The 23,110-nt window shown below is 41.2% G+C and overlaps 1 protein-coding gene and 1 pseudogene across 2 annotated transcripts in view; one reads left to right on the top strand and one right to left on the bottom strand.

Moving 5' to 3' along the window:
- LOC107386025 (pbx/knotted 1 homeobox 2) overlaps positions 1-23,110 on the top strand; it is a 340,801-nt gene that overhangs the window by 180,502 nt on the left and 137,189 nt on the right. The gene's annotated exons all lie outside the window — the stretch shown is intronic.
- Positions 1,713-5,429, bottom strand: LOC139072144 (piggyBac transposable element-derived protein 4-like; annotated as a pseudogene).

Genomic DNA, 23,110 nt, shown 5'->3' with positions numbered 1-23,110 from the left:
GTAACCCTCATGTCCATGCTGTCTCTGGAGGAGTAGATAGGAGACAAGTCTCCTTTTAAATCAAATTGACCAAAGCTTCCTCCCAGTTTCTCTTTAAGCTGAATTTAACATCAGTTTATCAAAGTCATTTATTGTCATTTCTACCACATGTGTAAGACATACAGAGAAACGAAACAAAAGAATAAAGTGGAACAAGAACTTCTATCTTCTATTTCTCTCTCCTTTTAACTTCTCCGTGTCCCTAAATAAAAGAGACAGACGATCACGCTGCAGCCGCCGTCATTGATCACGCCCCCTCCCCAAGACCGGATCTCCCTACATTACAACAAGCAGTCTGACTGAGCGCTTCCAGGAGAAATAATAATCAAATTATGAAAATGATAACGCGTGTCTGGAGCATCGGTTTGGAGGAGCGTCCTCCGATCCTCTCTTTTGAGTCTCTCTCTCTCTCTCTCTCTCTCTCTCTCTCTCTCTCTCTCTCTCTCTCTCTCTCTCTCTCTCTCTCTCTCTCTCTCTCTCTCTCTCTCTCTCTCTCTCTCTCTCTCTCTCTCTCTCTCTCTCTCTCTCTCTCTCTCTCTCTCTCTCTCTCTCTCTCTCTCTCTCTCTCTCTCTCTCTCTCTCTCTCTCTCTCTCTCTCTCTCTCTCTCTCTCGTGGGTAAGTTGTCACAGCCTTGGAGTGTCACAAATAGGCATAAAAATATTTTTTGCTCACTTTGTAGTTTTTGTGTAATGTCATATTTTCTAAAATACTCACGTTAAAGTCATTAGAGCACAAAAAAATGCACTTAGAAAGCTTCCCATAGAAATATTATATAATATTTCATAAGTCCCAATTTTTTTACATGAATTTCATCCTTGGCTTCAGCCCTAACAAAATATAATAAAATATGTGTGTGTTTCTCAGATTTAACCCCTTTATTGCCAGGTTTATTAGCAAAACCCGAAGTTTGAAAACTGTACAAAAAATGAAAAAATCAAATCATTTTTTGTGTGTTATGTCCAGATTACCTTTTTTTGTGGGTAAGTTGTCACAGCCTTGGAGTGTCACAAATAGGCATAAAAATATTTTTTGCTCACTTTGTAGTTTTTGTGTAATGTCATATTTTCTAAAATACTCACGTTAAAGTCATTAGAGCACAAAAAAATGCACTTACAAAGATGACCAGTTGAACACTTTATTAAAGCACACGAACAAAGAAAAAGTGTGTGTGTGTGTGTGTGTGTGTGTGTGTGTGTGTGTGTGTGTGTGTGTGTGTGTGTGTGTGTGTGTGTGTGTGAAGAGAGAGAGAGAGAGAGAGAGAGAGAGAGAGAGAGAGAGAGAGAAAGAGAGAGAAACACAGAGGGGAGTGAGCTAACAGCTGCAAGCTGAGCACACAACTGTTGAGTGCTCCTTGCACACAGCCTGTCCACATGCATGGCAAAAGCATGCATGCACGCTCCTCTTCCCTCTGCAAAGGTGGCATCTTTTCTTTGTCTGCTCCTGGGCTGGACCTGGCTCCACTTGCTGCTGCACCTCCAACAGAGCTGCAGCGCTGCTGGACCGCGGCAAGCGAGTGCGCCTCGCCTGGGCTCGTCTCACCATGGAGGTCCCAAGCTCCTGCAAGAACAGCCTTCGACGGATGCTCCTCTTCTGTTGGTTCCAGGCCGGTTCCACAGACAGCCACAGGACCAGGGCATTGTAGGCGCTCACATCTAACATGTTGCAGAAGAGCGACATGGGCCAACGTCTGGTCTTGCGGCGGCAGCTGTATGTTGCAACGAGCTGGAATAAAAATAAATGAATAAATAAATTGCATATGCAATTAGGTTGGTGAATTATAATAAAACAAAATAAAATAAATAAATTACCTTGTACAAGTTGTCAACTGACCCTTTGCAGCGGTTGTAATCGATGATTACGGTCGGCTTCTGCTGCGGTCCCTCCTGGATCTGAACCTGATGGTGTTTGGTGCTGAGGAGCAGAACGTTCCGCCGGCGCTTTGGAATGTAGCTCACCGCGGTGGCGGTGGAGGTGAAGCCGATCAGGGAGGACAGAACCGCTCTGCTTTTCATCTGGAGCAGCTGTGGGGGCAACTCTGGCTTGTTGCGCCTAACTGTTCCCACAAGACAGATTTTTTTTTAACAGCTCCTCTCCAAGAACCAGCGAGGTGAAAAAATTGTCCGTGGTGACAGTGCGGCCGCTCAGTCCCTCGGTGAGTTCCACCACCCGCTTCCCTTGCCCCCTTTCTGCCGGGGCGTCTCGAGTCGTCTTGCCCAGATAGGGAATAATCCACCAGGCATAAGAAGTGGCCACATCGCACACCACCCACAGCTTGATGCCATATTTTGCCGGTTTTGAGGGCATGTACTGCTTGAAGTTGCAGCGACCTCTGAATCCGACGAGCTGCTCATCAACGCAGACATCTTCACCGGGGTTGTAGGCGAGAGGGAGCCGGGCCGCCCAGAGGTCCCACACTTCCCGCAGGGGAGCGAGCTTGTCCTGCTGCACCAACCGGCGGGCTGCCCTGGTCAAGCGGTCATCAAAGCGCAATGTTGCAGTCAGCATGTAGAACCTTCCAAAACTCATCGTGGCTCTGAATATCGGCCTCCCCGTTTCCTCCCCCCAGAGGCTGGCAGATGATTCCCCACGGGAACGGTGCACACCAGCGAGGATGAGCAACCCAAACAATGCCCGGAGTTCCACGCGGTCAACGTCTGTCCAATCGTCATATTTTCTTCTTCCCTCTATATTGGTGTATTTTATTATTATATCTAGGATTGTTGTAGTTAAAAAAAAATCGAAGCTGTCCTCAATAGTTTGGATGTAGCTGACAGCGAGGCGGGTGATCCCAAAATGGCGGACGTCTGGAGCCCGAAAGGGAATCCTGGTGTCGGGTGTCGGGGACCAGGCGATCCCGCTCTTTGATTGTCACAAAGGATGGTCCCATCTCTCCTCTGCAGCAACCACCTCCTCATCTGAACCTTCTTCCATTTCTTCCCCTGAATCAGGCCCTGGGGTAAAGGCCTGATCTTCAGCCTCTTCATCCGAACAAGAGCTGTCATCCGTGGATGAGGATGAGGCTGACTCTCCCTCTTCCTCAAGCTGCTGAAACACCTCCAGGGCTTCATTCACGTTGAATCTTCTTCTCATGGTTGCGGTTCAAAGAAATGAATCCTGATCTGAGTCTCATAAATGTACTTTTAGTCAATTGGTGCACCTGTGTAAGCTGCCCCTACTGAATGTAAACAAAATTCGATTCTGCAGGAATTTGTTTTGCAAAACAAATGTACGCCTTTGAAGTTTTTCAGCCTTCATCTTAGCTTTCATCCGTGCAAATGCTTTGTACTTATTGAAATAACATTTTGCAAAAGTAAAATTGTGAATGAGTATCTGAAATTTAGTAGAAAATCCTTTGATTTTTGATATATAGCATGCCTTTGATGAATATTCATGAAGTCAACAGAGTGTGAGAACCTGTGCCCCCCCCCCCCTACACTCCCATTGCCCACACCTGCTCAACCACTCCAGATAATGATCACAGATCTGTCCTTTGAAGATCTGTAAAGTGCTTTGATACCTACATACACGCATGCCTGCACAATCACACACAAAGGAACACATGTCAAAATGCTATTTTGCAGAATAAGCTAATTTTGTACATTCAGTCAGGCTTATTTTTTGAAAGAACACTGAAAAAGCACAAATACCAAAAATTCAGAACACACACATGCAAACTATTGTATGGCATCTCTAAATAACACACAAACCATTTTTTTGCAAAATATGTATTATAATGGGCAGTCAGAGGTAAAGAAATACAGCTAAATCATTCAGTTTAAATGCTGGGTCAGCCATTGCCCTGCTATATATGGAGAAAGTATGCCATGTAGTGAAAAACAGTAAAAACTGCTTCTTACATTTGTGATGAGACTGTAAACACGGGCACAATCATAATTTTTTTTAATTATGCCAATATTTATGCTAATTAAAAATATATGATTTACATGAAAGTCAGTGGCACAAAAAAATGCTTCAATGTGCTTAACTGTACAAAATGATTTCCACGTTTTAATAAAGTAGGTTGAATATTTTTTCAAACTTTTTTTTGTAATTCCTTCCAAAATACACATCCTCCATAAAAATTAGATAAATTGCATTAACATAGCCAAAGTTATTCACAAAAATACACGTGTCAGCACAAAAAAATGCTCTAATGTGAGGTAAGGGTTAATCTATTTCTGTATCTGTAATGTTTTATTTCTGTGATATACAGGACTGTAGATGCAAATTAGCTTTTAGATAAATCTAGTACAATGCATCAAATGGTTACATTTATGCTGAACATTGTACAAGGTCCTTAATGTAGTTAAACTTAAAACAGCTGTCCATATATCAAAAAGTGAAGATGAAAAGCTAGTAAGTAAGGCATTTCACTGCATTTCGTACGGTGTATGACTGTGTATATGACAAAATTTTTTTTAATTTGATTTAAGTTAACTTACTTTGATGTGATGCAACAGGTCAACTGCTTTTCCATGTCCCAAGAATTGAGAGTCAAAGTACCTAGCCAGAAGGGATCTTTGTTAAAATGACGCTCATCAAAACACACACATAACAGATTGAAAATTATATAAATACATATATTACATAGAGTAGGGAGCCATTGATATCATTAATGTAGGGTGTGGATTTCTCCCCAGCCCCAATATATATATAATATATAATATTACTAAGCAGGAGGTACCTGGATTGGACACAGTCATCCTCCCAGAATCGAATGTGGACATCCAGCTGTTTGGTTTTTGTTGACTGGTTGAGCGACTCGTCAAACATTATCACAAACTGGCCAGCGTTGTTGATGGTGTCCACGAGCTCCTGCATGAAGTGTGGTGCTAACCCAAATCGCATGATGTATCCAGTTTTGTCCTTGCCACAAGTGAACAACTTCGCTATGTCTGAATCTGGAAACATAGCCCTGAAATTTTCAGCCAAGTTCTCATTTGACTTCAGGGAATGGTGTTTTTCTACTGTGTGGAGACACCATAACACCTCAGCATGCAGCGTCGCTGTGCTGCCCAGAGCCACTCTGATATCGGCTGCAGCAGATGAGGAAGCAGAGACAACTGTGGATTTAGGTGCGAGTGTCGATGGTGGAGCGACATTGGGGCTATGTCGTGGTGGTTCAACCCGATTTCCACAGAAGCTAGCGATCGATAGCTGCCGCTCTCGGTGGCTAGCAGCAGCTTTGTGGCTAGCACAACACATGTGGGACTTTAAAGAGTTTATGACCATTGACGCGATACTTATTTTCTTCTTGCATAGCAAACAGTATGCCTCCCTCACGTTCCCCTCGACTGGCTGCAGCCATTCTTTGAAATTTGGCATATCCAGCCAGGACGCTGCAAACCTGCACTTTCCCATCTCGTTGTGCGTTCACGTTCACCAACATTCTCTTCCGTCTTAACATTTAGGTGCTTTTGTAATATGCACCGGGAACACCAGAGCATTCTTTGAACCTTTGAGCTTCCACCCCATCCGCCCTGGTGCTCTGAGAGAAAAATTACTAACGCACCCAAAACAGCGTAGTATATATTTTTTATCTTTTTATGCTCCCTTGGTTCGTTAAAAAAAAAAACTAAAAAAATAAACTGTTGGCTATAAAAAATCTCTAAATTTAAGACTTTATAAAGCCGTGATAAGACTTTTTAATACTTTTTAAGGGTCTTAATTTTTCCAAAATTGATTTATCAACTTTTAATACTTTTCAAGACTCCGCGGATACCCTGTAATCAGGATAGTTGATTTGCTGCTGCACATAAACTGTCAGTCAGAAGCTCTGCTAGCCGGTTATCTTAGTTCAATTTGATTGCTTGTTATCAGAATCATAGTTGCAGTTTCATCATCTTAGCTGCTTTTTAAGATCTAGGTAAACTTGTTCAATTTGGGGTTAAAACCAAATGTTTTCACATATTTTCCATGTAGTTTTTTGCCAGTTCCTCTTCTGAAAGGTAGACAATTGTTTTCTTTCCCTCAAAAAATCTTAATATTCTCCTAGTTTGGCCCAGCACAGTTCACTTCCCAGTTGCAGCAACAGCCTTATATCATAACCACATAAGTGGAGAAAATGTTCAGTAGCAATGAGAGAATTTGCTGTTGCATTTAAGTGATGTTAACTATTATTTAACATTTAAACTTATTTTCTGATTTTTCTATTTATTCAAAAAACCCTGGTAAGGGATGTTTTTCTGTATTTGGAGCATCAGAAAGTTTTATGGTGGAGGTGATGTTTTAAAGTCACTGAGAAACTGCATGCATGCAGTTTGTTGTTTTGCTGCTAATACAGTAGCAGGTGCAGGTGCATATTTTTGCAATAAAAATGTTATGTTGTAATGGAATTCATGCATTAGTTTTTGTTAGCTTTAAACCCAGAGCAGACATCACACGCCAGACGACATCAACACTGCATACTTTAGTACTTGTTAATTTATCGCGGGTAATATCGATATCGCAATATTAAGCACTGTTATCGAATATCGCAGGTTTTCCTAATATCGTGCAGCCCTAGTCCATATGAACGCAACCCTGCCTCAACAAGTGCTCCTTAATCCAACCACTCCACATACAATTTCTATAAAAAAAGATGGCCAACCCCCACCAATAGCTTTCTGTGAAACAAATTGTAAGCCAAATGGGCGGTTCCCACCTCCACAATCATGGCTGTAATTCATGTTATGTCAGCAAAACCCAAAAATGATCATCAAATGATTGACACCAATCAAACTCTGAACTAATGTAGCCACAAGCTAGCCCCAAAGTAACAGAGTTAACACGGAACTAGGAGCCAACAGGAGTTTTAAGCCAGAAAAATGCAACTGAGCGACTCAAAGCAAAACACACATCAGCTCCAAGAGTTGTTCCTGTGGTTTTTAGGTTGTTTATTTTTTGTGACACACTATTGTATTTATGTATTTCAGGGACTTTTTAATACAGAATAATTTGTCTCTCATTCTCCTCCACCTCTTCCTATGGTCACCACCTCTAAACCCACATTTTTTGTCATGTCCATCCACGAATAAAAACCCTTGCTGTGTATCTTTGTACTTCTTCAGTCACGGATGACAAAACATTTGACTTTCTCAGTGAGATGTTTTGTGTCTGACATAAAATAAAAATTTGGCTAACTTTTCATCCTAAGCTTGCGATCTCAGTCTCGACAGATGTTTGAACTCCGCCTAGGGCTGCTCGATTATGGCAAAAATAATAATCACGATTATGGTGACTGAAATTGAGATCACGATTATTTAGGACGATTTTTCTATTTATGTTGATTTTATTTGTTTTTATTCAGTCATAAAATTGCTCAGGGCACAATCAGGACAAAAATAAATAAGAAACAAGATGATCACTAAAATAAATCCTGATTCCCAGTATAAAAAAACCAATATACTTATAGCTCATAGTCTATGACCCTAGGGCTATAGCCCTTGGTTTAACTCATTTAAGTCTAACCCAGTACAGACCCAAATACCAATATCTGGCAAATACTGACAACAAGAATTATACAGTGGCATTTATAACAAATAAACGCAAATAAATTGATGTTCACAAAATGTTGCATAACATTTTTTGAAGTCGTGTCAAGGTGCTGTAGGAGAGTGCACTAGCACCGTGTCCTCAGAGAGATTGGATGGATGGATGGATGGATGGATGGATGGATGGATGGATGGATGGATGGATGGATGGATGGATGGATGGATGGATGGATGGATGGATGGATGGATGGATGGATGGATGGATGGATGGATGGATGGATGGATGGATGGATGGATGGATGGATGGATGGATGGATGGATGGATGGATGGATGGATAGATAGATAGATAATCTTTATTGACAGACTCTTAGGTCCAGATAAAATACATATAAAACAACAGATCAATGAAACAAAATAGATAAATAGAAATAAAAAGATAACAGCATAAAATTGAATACAAATCTAAATGTAATTAAAAACTTTACTATAAACTGTTCCACACAAGGTTAACCACACAAACACTTCAACCAGTGTTTCCTTATACTGGACAAATAGCGACAACTGCTCACAGTAGGATCAGTGATTGCTGAAATTATACTGTTGGCAGAGCTATCCAGTCGGCCTATAAAAGTGAATATGAGTTTTCTTAAAAGTGCTTTAAAAGTACAAATGCCTGCTGTTACAAACATCTGACTGGCACTGCCCCCTCTGGGTATTTTAAGTATGATCCTTAAGGCATCATTGTATGCAACTTGCAGCTTATTCATGCTGCTTTGATTGTAGGATGACCACAGTTGGGCTGTGTAAAGTGGAGTACAATATGCTTTAAATAAAGCCAACTTAACTGGAGGTGAACAAAAACCAAACTTACGAGCTATAATATTAGCCTGTGCATACAGCTTACAGCACTGTCTGTGGATGTCAGCATCATCACGCATTTGATCGGTTATAAAGTGTCCAAGGTATTTCACCTTCTCACACACATTAATATCACTATTAGACAGTCTGAACACAGGAAAGTTTAGCTTTCTATCTTGCTTGGTTCTACATATCAAGATAGCACTTTTAACAGCATTATACTGAATATCGTACTGCACACCATATTCTGAGTAGGGCTGCAGCTATCGAATATTTTTGTAATCGAGTACTCTATCGAATATTTTTTTCGATTAATCGAGTACTCTAATAAATTACCCTTTTGTGTTTGTAAACCATTAATTATATCATATATTGATGAGCCAAGATGGCGTCGAGTATGGCTGCCTCGTCGCGAGCTCCACCAAGTTCCAACATTACACAGTCCATACTGTACATTAATGCCACTGTTTTGCACATACCAACCTCTGTACATTTTATATCTCTTATCTTATTGTTTACTTTATTCATTTGTATACTTAGATTAGCCATTTTTATATTTTACTTGTTTTTACATTACTGTATTTTTGCACAACTCTGTTGCTGTGAAGCTCGCACACAAGAATTTCACTTGCATGTACTGTACCAGTGTACCTGCACACGTGACGTGACTAGGGCTGCAACAAACGATTATTTGGATAATCGATTAATCGGATGGGGTCTCGACACGATTAATCGATTAATCGGATTACATGGGGAAATTTTTAAAAACTGCTAGGGAAACGTTATTTCTCTCCTTCCTTCACTTTATTTAACACAACATTATTAGAAAACAGTTCAATAGCAGAAAAACAACATGCCATCACCTAAATTGTCTTATAAGGTGTATAGACAGAGACCCTAAGCTACATCTATCTGTGACCTAAAATGCTTGGTCCAAGTTAAACAGCTTAAGGGCAATTCTCATCTGTTTTGTTTGATCTCATCTGTTAACATTTATTTTAAATGTAATTAAACATAGGCTGTGAATTAATCAAAATTGATCACTATTACCAAAACTGACTGAAAAAATACCAAATAAAACAAAAGTAAATGAATGCCATCCTCCTTGCGATGATGCCCTGGGCAACTGCCATAAAGTCACATCAAGAAATGCTGCTGATCATTCCAATGATCCCAAATAGACTCACATTAGGCCACATGAAAGCAACTGAACCCAAAAATATATTAACCAGTATATAACTGCCCTCTCACACAACACGCCTGCAGCAACAGTTAGGACTCCTCCCTCCCTTTTAAAAGCGTTTTTGCTTCTGAGGACATTGTGGTTGTAAAACCACATGCTAGTAGTCTAGCCCCGGTGTGATCAACCAGTTTCTGCAGGAATGTGACGGCGGAACCAGGGCCAGATTAACACTTTGTTGTACCCTGGGCAACAATATTCAAGGGCTCCATCATCACGACCCAAGGATCACCATAATATGGTCACATACAGAATATTTTACTGTAATATGCAGTAAATATACTCAATACTTGAATGCCTGACAACACGTAACCCGCCCAGAGTAACCTTTGACCCACCTCGTGTGGACTGACCAATGAGGAGAGGGTCTTAACTTGAGGCCCTCTCTTCATTGGTCAGTCTGCATGAGACTGACTCTCAACTGACGTTCAGAGTCATAGGCAGCGAAGCGTCTCTGTGCAGCGCAAAAGCCCGGGTGGACAGTTTGTTTAATGTAGGGTGATCATATTTCCATTTCCAAACAAGAGGACAGGGGATCTGTGCCTATGACGTCACACTATGGCAACGCCACACAAACCATGTTGGGACCCATTTTTTGTAAGAACTAAATTAATATCAGATTCTGCCAATAAAAGGGCTCTAAAACAATTCATATGTAAATATTTTGCATATTTAATGCAAAATCTAATTTTTCTGCTTTAGTGCTGCAACAAGGTTTTATTAATAATAAATTATTATACCTTTTGTTTTACTACAGCATCGGTAAGCTTCCTGTGCACAGATTATTAAGGATGCTTGTTTCAGCTGTGAGATTAGACGATAGGATCAATGAAAAAATAAGTTGTCACACACTCCATGGAAACTTTCAGAGAATCCACAAATAGTGGCTTTCAGATGGTTTTGTTACTTTTAGCAAGTTTTTAAAAGAAGCAGATGAGACAGCATGTCTGATAATTTAGTTTTTCATCTGATAATATTAGAACATGTCAGTAATGTCTGAGGGGCTTTTATAAACACCATATAACTAACACTACTGGAGAGGGTATGGATTACACAGAGGCTTCTGGGGAGCCCAGTTATTGGGGGGGGGGGGGGGGGGGGGGGCATTTTGCCTTGGCCACCAAAATGTCTTGAAACGGCCCTGGGTGTGTGACTGAGTTTTGAAGGTGATCTGAATTGTATCAGATGTATAAATATGACATGTGTGTAACTTATTGTTTTATACAGGTAAAAACTTGTAGTGGAGATAAATCTACCTACATTTGACTTTTCAACACTTTGTTTTGTTTTCTTGTTTTTATTGAACTATTTTCCTGTCCTGTCTGTCTCTCATCTTCCTGCATCTCCTCATAATTCTCCAGAAAATCTGTTGCCTGGATTCTTACCTTTTCACCTCATCAGTTACTTTTGAGCAGATGAAAGGGATCTCCTGACCGAAAAGCGCAGAGCGCGTTTTCGATGCTGCATGAGGTGACATCACCACAGCACAGGTGATGAGCTCCGCAGTAGCGCGCTTCAGGCACAAATAAGACAGAAAATAGAGAACATGTGCGGACATGAACGATCGTGTGCTAATTATAGTTTTTTGGTTGCGCCACTTTGAGAATGGACCGTGCGCTGGAAGCAGCTGCCTGGATCGCTGCGCGACAATGCGGAACCGGTTCTCAGCAGCGCAAGTCTGCCGGCTCTCCCTCGCGCTGATCTGCCGGTACCGGCTCTCCCTCACGCTGATCTGCGGCTCTCCCTCACGCTGATCTGCGGCTCTCCCTCGCGCTGATCTGACTTGCTCTGGTCTGCGCGCAACGGCGGGCGGGAAGGGGGGGGGGGGGGGGGGGGCTTTTGGAAGAGTTGTGCGACACAACGAATCGATGACGCAATTCGTTGCCAACGCTTTTAGTAATCGATTTTCATCGAATTTATCGATTTGTTGTTGCAGCCCTAGACGTGACAATAAAAGTGATTTGATATCAAATAGCATGTTATAATTATGAAAGACCTCTTAAAATGAGCAAGCAATTGCCAGTTATTCTTCAAGTTTTATTCAAAATTAGTTTGCAAAACTTCAGCACTTCAACTTCACTTCACAGTAAACAAATGCGTGTGCAAAAAATAAGTAAACAACCTGAGCCGATTTTCCCCTCGTGTGAGAATCTGCTAGTCTGCAAGCCAGACAAAAACTAGGAGGATAACGCTGCGAGCGGCTGCGGCCCAAACAGAACCAGAACCGCTCACGGCGCAAACAGCTCGCCGGCTGTTTCCCTATTAACACACGTCCGTTTTAATTTCTACACTTTTTTTTCTCACACTAACAAGGATTGCCAAAAGCATGTTTGCTGTGGTTTTGTCAAATTATACTGATCACAAAACATTTATTTACTTTCTTTCGTTTTCCTCCGCCACTCATAAATACCCGTGTCCTCCTGCAGAAACCCCGAGGGACAACAGACATCAATAACACAATAGAAAGTCCGACATATTGTGTAAAAACTGCTATTTTTAGCACATTTTAAGTCCGACGTGTTGCTACCAGATGTACGGTGTGAGCTGAAACTGAGCGCTACAAACAAAAAAGTCGCAGTGTCCGCAGAATATATAGAAAAACAGGCTAAAAAGCATTATCTTGTAGAGGCTCTGAGTCCGCTTGCAGAAGTGACATTTACAGGTGGTGCAGCACGGAGGACGTGGTGGTGTGGTGGGCTAAATCCATTTTGCAGTATTTATACTGGACTACGTTTTCCGTCTTACGACGTGAAAGATGGTCCCAAAACTTTGACTTTTTCTGTCTTTTTCGCACTCCACCGGGGTCCACGTTGTTAAGAGAAAGTTAAGTTATATTCGCTATTCGCGTGTGCATTCAGTCCAGTGGGCATGTGCGTCACTTATTTCGGTCCGGGTGAAACATGACCCCGGGCGATTGCAAAGCCACGAATTAATTAAATATGAATTAAACGAATCCTCAAGGCAGAGAATTTGACTCGAGGATTTTTTGTACTCGAATTATTCGAGGTACTCGAGGAATCGTTTCAGCTCTAATTCTGAGCAGATATTTAGGAGCTGCTGTAAACCAGCACTACTTGGACTAAAGACCACCAGATCATCAGCATACATCAGATGGTTGATCAAAGTTGTACCCATCAAGCATCCTGTGTTACAGGCTCTCAGCTGCACAGACAGATCGTCAACATACAAATTAAATAAGATAGGAGACAGAATTCCACCCTGCCTAACACCATTACTAACGCCAAATGGTGCAGAGATGCTGGCACCCCATTTAACCTGTATCATCTGATGAGCATACCAGTGAGAAAGGATTCTCACAATAAACGCAGGGACCCCCCGTAGCTTTAACTTAATAAAAAGTTTTCTGTGGTTTACACGATCAAACGCCTTAGAGGCATCAATAAAACACATAAGGACAGAAGAATTTCTATTTCTATACCAGTCGACCATTTCTTTAAGTGCGTATATACATGTCAGTACCATGTTTTGGCTTAAAGCCAAACTGATTATCCAAGGAACTGAGGTACACAGTGACTCTATCAAATTTAAGTTTTTCAAGAACTTTAGACAAAACACTGGCTAGTGCAATTGGCCTATAATTATCCATGCTGGTCACCTTCCCAGATTTGTTCTTAATGACTGGAACAAGCAGAATTGCCATCATTGAGTCTGGTAGTATGCCATGAATCATAAACCCTGTAAAACATAGAGCTAAAAGGGGAGCTAGTCTTTGGCTAGCATATTTCAAATGCTCTGCACTAATGTGATCCAGACCACAAGCCTTATTATCAGCTAGTTTGTGAATAGCATCATGCACCTCATAGGTCGTTAAACATATAGATTCATCATTAATTACAGAGCCATCCTCATGCTGGTCACTTTTTAAACAATTAAACAATGCATAATAATGATGTCTCCATAATGCTGCAATATTATCTTACCCAGAAACACCTTCAACAGCACCTGGTAGAGATGATTTGCAATTATTAACTGTTTTCACATCTTTCCAAAAACCTTTGACATCATTACTCATAAATTTCCTGGCCATAGAATCTGCCCTCATGATCTGCTCATTTCTTGATATAAAACGAACAGCATACTTATATCTGGCATTTGCACGTTTTTTCTGTTCAAATTCCACACCCTGCCTAGGTCTCCCAACCATATGCCAACATTTAAAAGCTACCCGTGCTTAATCCTGATACATGGCAACATGTTCTTTCCAGCCAGGCCTGATATGAGGTTTCTGCTTATTCTTACCTTTGACATGAAAGGGTCTACCACTTTCATACAAAGCGTCCACTATATCCTCATACATAGAGCATAGATCACTTTTGTGTTTGAGAATCTTACAGTTGACATCTTCACACAGGATAGCCTCTTTAGCCACAGAGATATTGTTCAGGTATTGATCTGTATTATAACTATAAGCTGATATGTCATTGTCACTTAATGCTGCCCATTCTAATTTTATATTATCATCATTATTATTGACATAATTAACTCCCATTGTATCAGGCAGTTGTTCCACATTTATAGCGAAAGCAAAAGGTATATGGTCTGACACAGTTACCCCATATTTTATAGTCATGCTATCCAAAGCTGCATGACCATCAGCTGTACTAATACAATGATCCAGCCATGATGTAGTATGCCAACTCTCACTAATATATGTGTAACTGTCTTTTGGCAACAACACTTTGCTAGATAGAACAAGATCATTGTCTTCACACAACTGTGTTAAGAGTTTAGCAAACTGAGATTTTGTATCTGAAAGATCAGCATTAAAGTCGCCCACAACATATTTACTATAAGTACTGTGACTTTGAATAAATGCATTAATAAAAGCCAACCTACTAATATATTCCCCTTCATTTCCAACAGTTTCGTATGGAGTATAAATATTAAGGATAACAAAACTAATGTTATTCTGGATATATTGTATGCCAATACACCAATCTACATCCAGTCTAAGTGGCTTAACTACAGCATCAAATCTTTTGTTCCAAAGCACAGCCACTCCTCCTGATATTCTACCCCTGACTATAGCTGTGCTGAGATCAGTAGTTGATTCCCCCACTCCGAAAAATTTAGAGTTAAGGCAGTTAAGTTTGTCCAGGTCTTGTTTAGGTAAAAAAGTCTCTTGCAAACACAATATTTAACATTCTTCAAGCAAACTGTCCACAACAATGCGTCGAGCTCTATCCCCTGCATCCTGGCCCAGACGCAGGCCACGACAGTTATAGGACAGCACCCGAAGAGACATGCTTATGCTGAGGTGCTTGGACCAGGGGGAACCTCCCCTGCTGGAGACACATTAGTAGAGCGGAGAGAGCGGGGGTTCCGTGGTTCATAATACCATCGGACCAGAGCCCCTTCAGGCCAAAGCTCAGGGTTATACATTTCACCAATGTCATCACACTCAGCCGTAACCTTAAAGGAGCCAAACCTGCTCCGTAAAATAACAATTTTCAGACAGGTGACGTCTCTGTTAAGTTTATCTTTAAGATACAATGAGAGCGTTTCTGCATCAACTTCTGGGGCAAATTTAGTGGCGAACACAGTCACTAATTTTGTCTTTACAGTTTTTATAGTACTCACAGTTCCAGTGCCAATAATAGATCCGGCTCCAGGCCTCTTGTTATGTCTAGTCGCGGAAGGAACATGCATCCCTGCAGCAACCTTCTCCGGCTTCTGACGAGGCCTGCCCTTCTTCACGACTGTACTCCACTGTGGGGAGCGTGTGAGAGGCTCCGGTTCCACCATATTCATTGTAAACACAGTGTTCTTCATGTTAGAACTAGAGGCCGCTAACAGAGTCCGATCTTCACCACTCCGTGAAGTCACAGAGGCACATGCTTCCACAGGGCCCATCCCGATCCTCTGGTCAGCCAAAACGCCAACTCCCTGCCTCTCGGTCAGGCCGCCATTACTCTCCAGCCGCTCCTCAGAGTTACTCTCCAGCCGCTCCTCAGAGTTATTACTCGGATGCAGAAAAGGACCCGTCCTTGGTCCCTGCTCTTTTAGAATAGCAGAACCAGCAAGGTCGCATGACTGATGCTCCAGTGCGGCCACTCGTTGGTTAATTTCTCCAGCTTCAGCCCAAACTTGCTCACAGACATCTGCCTGAAGTTTGGCTACGTGTTTCAAAGCACTAACCTCCGTACACAATTGCTCCATCCGCCGCAGCAAACAGCATACATCCAGGCTGGAGAATGTAACAGGTGGTAAATCCTCCAAGTGATGGGATACAAATCTAGGGATATTTTCCCCACACTCATTCAGCACTTTAAGACAGAACTTGATATTATTGGCGTCTTTGTGCTGCCCTTTATAGCCGACGCACCACTGTGAAGTACTTGGGCAGAGCTCAAACAAAACTTTTTTTGAAGCTTCAATCCCCTCAGATTCAAATGTGTTCGTGGCCAACAACACAATTTCATCCTGGCTCAAGGTTTTAATTTTAACAGCAAGGAAATTAAGAAGTTCATCCTCCACAATCACCTTGCCATCTGTCGTCCTATACACCTCTGGTTTTAGTCGAGATAGTTTAGGAACTGGACCAGGAGCTGATGCCACGCTGCCTGCTACGTCCGCCATCATACTTAGATTAATTACTTATCAGCGTGAGGAAGTTGGAAGTTATTTCTGCCTTATTTATAAACTATTTATTTACAAGTCCATAATTGTCCCAACCACAGCTGCACCCCCCACCCCCCAACCTGCTCTCACAGCAAAGGGGGCAAGCTGCACGTGTGTTTAGCACGCGCACATTTAGCCGTTTTTAGTGGCTCAGAAGTCCGCAGGTGCGGTGTGTGTGTCACTCACTCTGGTTAATCCAACATGGAGCCGGCTCCGAGAGCTGTTTCTTTAGCGACCGGCACATCACTACATCATTCCCTTTCCTAATGTCCTGAAGAACGGTCCGGAGCGCAGGCGGAGTGTTTAGCTAACCTGCAGGAAATGTCGACGACAGTTATCCAGAAAGTAGCTACCAGAGATGTTTCTGAGGTGTTCGCTAGGTACTTTAAAGATTTAAAAAGTCAAGAAGGTGGTCTGAAAAGCTGTTGGAAATAGCGTCAAAGTCGCTAAGTTGGCAACACTGTAAGGAGCGCTTCATTTGCAACTCAGGGCAGTGCAAGTGGGAGGAGCAAATAATCGGCTTGTTTTGTTTTTTATAATCGTTAAAAACTCAGATCGTAATCGTGATTAAAAATTCGATTAATTGAGCAGCCCTAACTCCGCCTGTCCTTGCGTGGCTGCAGAAGAGCCCTTGCAACAACAGATAACAGCGTTGCGTCTATCCGAACCAATGCACAGAGAAGTAAAAATTAGGCTTGAATCCTTGCCCGTTTCCAGCCTGATGTGCTTCTCTTCCTCTTGATGCTGGTTTTGTCTTCTTGGAAGACTCTTCATGATATTCACTAAAAAAATGAACAAAAATCTAATCAAAAGCCAGTACTTTGTACAAGTACACACAGTAATCCAAATATTCTCCTCACAGATCACATCATCTTACTATCCTTCACTTCATTTGTACCACAACCAGGGGTGGACTGGGACCAAAAATTGGCCCTGTCATTTTGTACCACTAGTAATTTTTTTTTACACCAGCTTTCTGACCCTGGTCTTCTATATTCCATATCCATCATGTTTTAATTGTTTCCTTGCTCCAGCACAAAAGGTTTATTTTTTTTAGCTTTTCAACACAACAAAACACAATCAGGGCAAGAAAACTGCTGATATTTAGCAGCTCCTTTTAGGTAAAATAAAAACAAGCAAATTTTCTAATTTATCACAAACCTAAGTTGTATTCCCTAAAGATCAGTAAAATTGTCTCTCACACGCATCATATTACCAGTGTACATTATCCTGATGTCATTAGAATTACCTTGAACTTATTTGGAATACAAATTTCAAATGTGATTCTTCTCATTGATTGCTAACTTTTTCAAATGTATTTTAGTTATTTTTATTGTTGCATATTTTACACAAAACTAAAGGTCCTTACCTTTAGTTTCCAAATCAGAAAAATCAGTTTCAATGTTTATTTCATGGGTGACCAATCAGAACTATAGAAATAATTACACTGTTAGTAACCCATTGTTAGTAATATGGTAATGCCAACTCACAATAAAAATTATAAAAGTGGTAATCTTTGAACTTCCACTCATTAACTAAATGTTTCACAAATCACCACCTGGCATTTATGGATTCTGTTGTTACTAATGTAGAATTATCTAATCCGGTATGGCACGCCAGGGGTAGACATTAGGGCTGCTCAATTAATCGAATTTTAATCACGATTACGATCTGAGTTTTGAACGATTATAAAAACAAAACAAGCCGATTATTTTCTCCTCCCACTTGTGCTGCCCTGAGTTGCAAATGAAGCGCTCCTCCCACAGTGTTGCCAACTTGGCGACTTTGACGCTATTTCTAACAGCTTCTCAAACCCCCTTCTTGACTTTTTAAATCTTAAAAGTACCTAGCAAACACCTGAGAAACATCTCTGGTAACCCTTAGCTACTTTCTGGATAACTGTCGTTGACATTTCCTGCAGGTTATCTAAACACTCCACCTGCGCTCCGGACCGTTCTTCAGGACATTAGGAAAGGGAATGATGTAGTGATGTGTCGGTCGCTAAAGAAACAGCTCTCGGAGCCTGCTCCATGTTGGAGTAACCAGAGTGAGTGACACACACACCATACCTGCGGACTCCTGAGCCACTAAAAACGGCTAAATGTGCGCGTGCGGCGCGCTAAACACACGTGCAGCTTGCCCCGATTGCTGTGAGACCGGTGTCGGTACAGGATCTGCTCGGGTGCAAGATCGGCTCGGGGTCCTTCGACTGCCGATGACGTCAAAGTACGGCAAACCCACTTGGACAAAATACACTACACATCTATACTGTTGGAAAGAATTTAGCAGTTTCGTTTTAAAATAATGTTTCTTAAGACGTAAGTTTGTGTTTATTATGGTATTTGTAAAATAAAACTATATTTTATTCATAATGTTTAACTCCTCTTTGAGCACATCCCTTGAAGGATCATAGGTATTAGCAACACCTGTGAAATTGTATTTGCAGGAAAGAAGTGTGACCCGTTTATTGAAGTATTTTGTGTTTAGAGTTTTTGACGTCTTGTCCATGCGTAGTTCAGTTACGCTCATAGCTGCTAGCCAAAACTCTGGAGTTAAAAGTTTTCTGGCTTTACTAAAATACCTGTCTGTACTTATTTGATTGATGGTAGTTTTACTTTCTATTAGACTCCAAATGTAATCATTTGGCACGTTTCTAATTCATAATTTGTAATAATGTAATCGGCGATATTAGCATTAGCATTCCTATGGGTTTTTCCATGTATATGAGCTTTGCGCTAACCACTCACTGCCAAATTGCAGTCATTGCGATTAGAAAATCTCCTCTTGTCACATCGCAATTTAATTGCACATGCAGTTAATCGTTCAGCCCTAATATACATGCAGCTCTATGCTAAAAGTGTATTTTCAAAGAGGTAATGATGGATTTCTTTGTAAAAGTTGTCCATCTTTCCAACAGAAAGATTTGCCTGGACCAACGTAACCTGATAACAACGTAATGTGATTACGTAATTCCGTAAGGTTCATGTTCAGCCAATCAACTACTTAGATGTCATCGGTAGTCGACGGACCCCGAGCCGATCTTGCACCCGAGCAGATCTTGTACCGACACCGGGTTGGGGGGTGGGGGGTGCAGCTGTGGTTGGGACAATTATTACATTAACTGATGGACCTGTAAATAAATAGTTTATAAATAAGGTAGAAATAAGTTCCTCACGCTGATGAATAATAACTAACCTCTCTGAGGACAAGGTGCTAGTGCACGCTCCTACAGCACCTTGACACGACTCAATAAATGTTATACAACATTTTGTGAACATCAATTTATTTGCATTTATTTGTTATAAATGCCACTGTATAATTCTTGCTGTCAGTATTTGCAAGATATTGGTATTTGGGTCTGTACTGTTAGACTTACATGAGTTAAACTAAGGTCTATAGCCCCTGGGTCATAGACTATGAGCTATGAGTATATTGGTCTTTTTATACTGGGAATCAGGAGTTATTTTAGTGATAATCTTGTTTCTTATTTATTTTTGTCCTGATTGTGCCCTGAGCAATTTTATGACTGAATAAAAACAAAATCAACATAAATAGAAAAATCGTCCTAAATAATCGTGATCTCAATTTCAGTCACCATAATCGTGATTATTATTTTTGCCATAATCGAGCAGCCCTAGTGGACATTAACTTCAAAACCAACCGGCCAGCCGGGCCGGTAACAACTGACCCGTTTTAAATGTAGTAAACCTTTATTTTGTACACATTCACAAACATAATAACGTATTCAAGTTTGAATTTGTTTGTTCCCTCAGCAAAACTCGATTTTGTCATCGCATACTTCTGGCATACAACGCAGTACATCACCTCCTCCGATTTGCTGAACTCGAGCCATTCTCTGCGCCTCCCGTCTTCTTTAAACCGCCAAGAATCATTCCACCTACGCACACGCTTCTCTACTTCATACTGTTTCGAACGGTCTCGCTTCTCCTCACCAGTTTTAAAGCGTTTTGCCAGAGGTTTCATCAAGAAATCCAATCCCTGTGGTGGCGCCATCTTCCTGCATGCTTGTGTGTTTCTAGCGTGGTTCCACTCCATCTTTTATAGAGAACTTATAGTTCACATGACACGTACAAGTGCAGTACATGCAGTATGTGAATAGAGGCTCACAGGTTCACGTGCGCGAAACGAAAATGGCGGCTTCCTACAGGGCGCGGCCATGATGTAGGTGAAAGCCGGTGTGTAAAGGACAAAAAAGGCTTGGGCGCCACTCGGGCGGTAAGTCGTCAATTATTTACCGCCCGACGAGAAAATGTAGCGCCATTGGCGCTCGGGTGCTTTAAAGGTCCACCCCTGCACGCTGTTTGGCTCACTAATCGCCCACTTTTGAACACGTTCAGGTATTTATCGTGTCTAAATTGCCATTTTAAAACTTAAAACGCAGAAAACAGCGGCGAAAATCCCTTCAGAATGCTGTATTTTACGCCATCTTCATGGTGTCGTAAAAAACATTTTTTCTGGGCATTATGTTTAACACATGTCAATGAAACAATCAATACTATAGATGAGGTAATTTTGGTGAATTGAAGCATAAAGTAGCATCTTCAGGAAAGCAGGAAATAGCATCTAGAATGAACTAGTGCTGTCGGTATTTTCTTTTCATGGATTGGGCTATCGCAGTTGACAAAAAGTGGCTGAGAAAACCTTTGGGAACGGCTTGCACAATCAAAAATAAAATGGTGTCTTTTATGCCATCAGAAAAGACACAGAACTAGGGATGCACCGATGGATCGGCATTTGATCGTAATCGGCCGATAGCGCCCCTATCGGTTTTGATCAGAGTTTTCAAAATAGATCAAAGCAGACCGATCAGGTAGGGTTGTCACGGTAACCGGTGTAGCGGTAAACCCTGGTAAAAAAAGTTGACAATAATAATAACCGTCTTGTTTTTTAAAAAACTATATTATCTTGGTGGGTTTACCGTGGCTGCGGTGTAGGCGCGGTGACCCTTACCAGCCACCGTATCATCTGCTGAAGTAGCCGGCGGCACATGCGCGCTTTGTTGTTTACAACCAAAACATTCTTGAAGCTAAAGCTGAAATAAAGGTCAAAGGAGGAGACGGTAGCGCTCAGGAGGACATTTATTATCCCTCAAAGAAGACAAAGTCGGAAGTACGGGCATATTTTAGATATTTGAAGAATGCCGAGGGAGTTTATAGAAGACGGCCATCCTGTTTGCAGCACGTGCAGAAAAAGTGTCTGTGAAAGGCAGCAACGCTTCAAATCTCATGACACATCTGCGTGACCATCACTCACAACTCTACAGTCAAGTTAACATTAGCGTTTTAGCTAAAATGCGTGATCCGAGGATTTGGGTTGAGGGAGAATGCAACGAGTCGCTATATAAAGCAGCCGCAGCGCCGCTACCTGCATATAAACCGTGTCGCGGACACCCCCATGTTGAAATGACGCTATGCATTACGGGGCTCCCAGGGGCAGATAAGAGTTGGTCTCTCTCAGAGAATAATTATGAATTTAACAATGATTACTGCCTGATGACGTTTTCCCACATCTGCAAAGCTCACTGGAACACAAACTGATGACAATATTTTCCTGATATAGGGTTTATTACTCAAGTATAGGGCTGTCGCGGTTGAGGAATTCCCCCTGCGGTGATTCAGGGTGGCTTAATATTGCGGTGTGCGATATTATTGCAGCATTTTCTTTTTATTGCAGTACTATCTAAACCAGGGGTGGGCAAATATTTTTTCCATGGGGCCACATGAGAAATAGAAAATATTGTGGAGGGCCAGGCCAAAAGGCTGAAGTCATTTATGCATAATATTAATGGTATTTCTTTATAAAAAGCAGTAAATACTATCGTTTTTTCAAGCTGGTAAGAGTAGACTATATGTTATAAATGAGCAAAAAGGAAAAAGTGAGGTTGGCTTACAAAAATGTGATTTATTCAAATTTCCCAAGACAATGGTAAACAAAGTGTGCGCATTTGGTTTTTGGTAAACATTTGTGACTTATATTAGTTAACAGTTTCAGTCACATTCACTCCAAAACACATTTTGAGTTTCAAATATTGTTGGAAAGGGGTTCTTAGCATTCTACAGACACACTAGAGGTGTGAATCTTCACTTGTCTCCCGATTCGATTACGATTATTGGGTCAACGATTCAATTCGATTCGATATCCCGATGCATCACGATGCATCACGATTATTTCATATTGATTTGTTTTCATAGATAAATAGAAGATGTCAGATAATTGCTTTTTATTTTTTTAATCAAAAACGTAATTGACACAACCTACCATCCCTCAAAATCTCTCCATTTACAACAGGTTAGGACAAAACATTTTAAACATTTAAGAAGATTTAACAAAGTAAAACAATCTGTTTCCTCGTTCAACACCACGCCTCAGGCTGAGAAAAACACGCTTTGCAAAAACCCACAAAATCTAAAAAAGGTACTGAGAACCTACAGGTCACATAATGTAATAATACAATACATAATGGGTTCATATATGAGTGTTTAATGTCTCTGAGCAGCTCTAGAGTCAAATATTTATGCCACAGTTCAAGGGTGTCAGAAATAACACCAAATGAAATGTTTGACTTAGTTTATTTCATTTGAACCCAGTGGTTCATTTCTGAAATGTTGGGGAATTAATCAAGTTCTGTTTGATGCAGAAAATAATAAAACATAAAACAAATTCTACACTTCCAATAATATTTAAGATGTGTGTTTTATTCTTTCTGATAATAACACCAGCAGAAGGCTGTGGGCTGGATTAGGATTAAATTACCCAGCTGATGGATCTCTTTCACTAACCAGCTAACTACAAACCTTTCCACTAACCTGTCCTGTGTGACCCTCACCATGTAACCC

This window comes from Nothobranchius furzeri, chromosome 10 (genome assembly GCF_043380555.1).
Source record: "Nothobranchius furzeri strain GRZ-AD chromosome 10, NfurGRZ-RIMD1, whole genome shotgun sequence".
Taxonomy (NCBI): domain Eukaryota; kingdom Metazoa; phylum Chordata; class Actinopteri; order Cyprinodontiformes; family Nothobranchiidae; genus Nothobranchius; species Nothobranchius furzeri.
The sequence above is the reverse complement of the archived record's forward strand: the minus strand, read 5'-3'. Positions and strand labels throughout refer to the sequence as shown.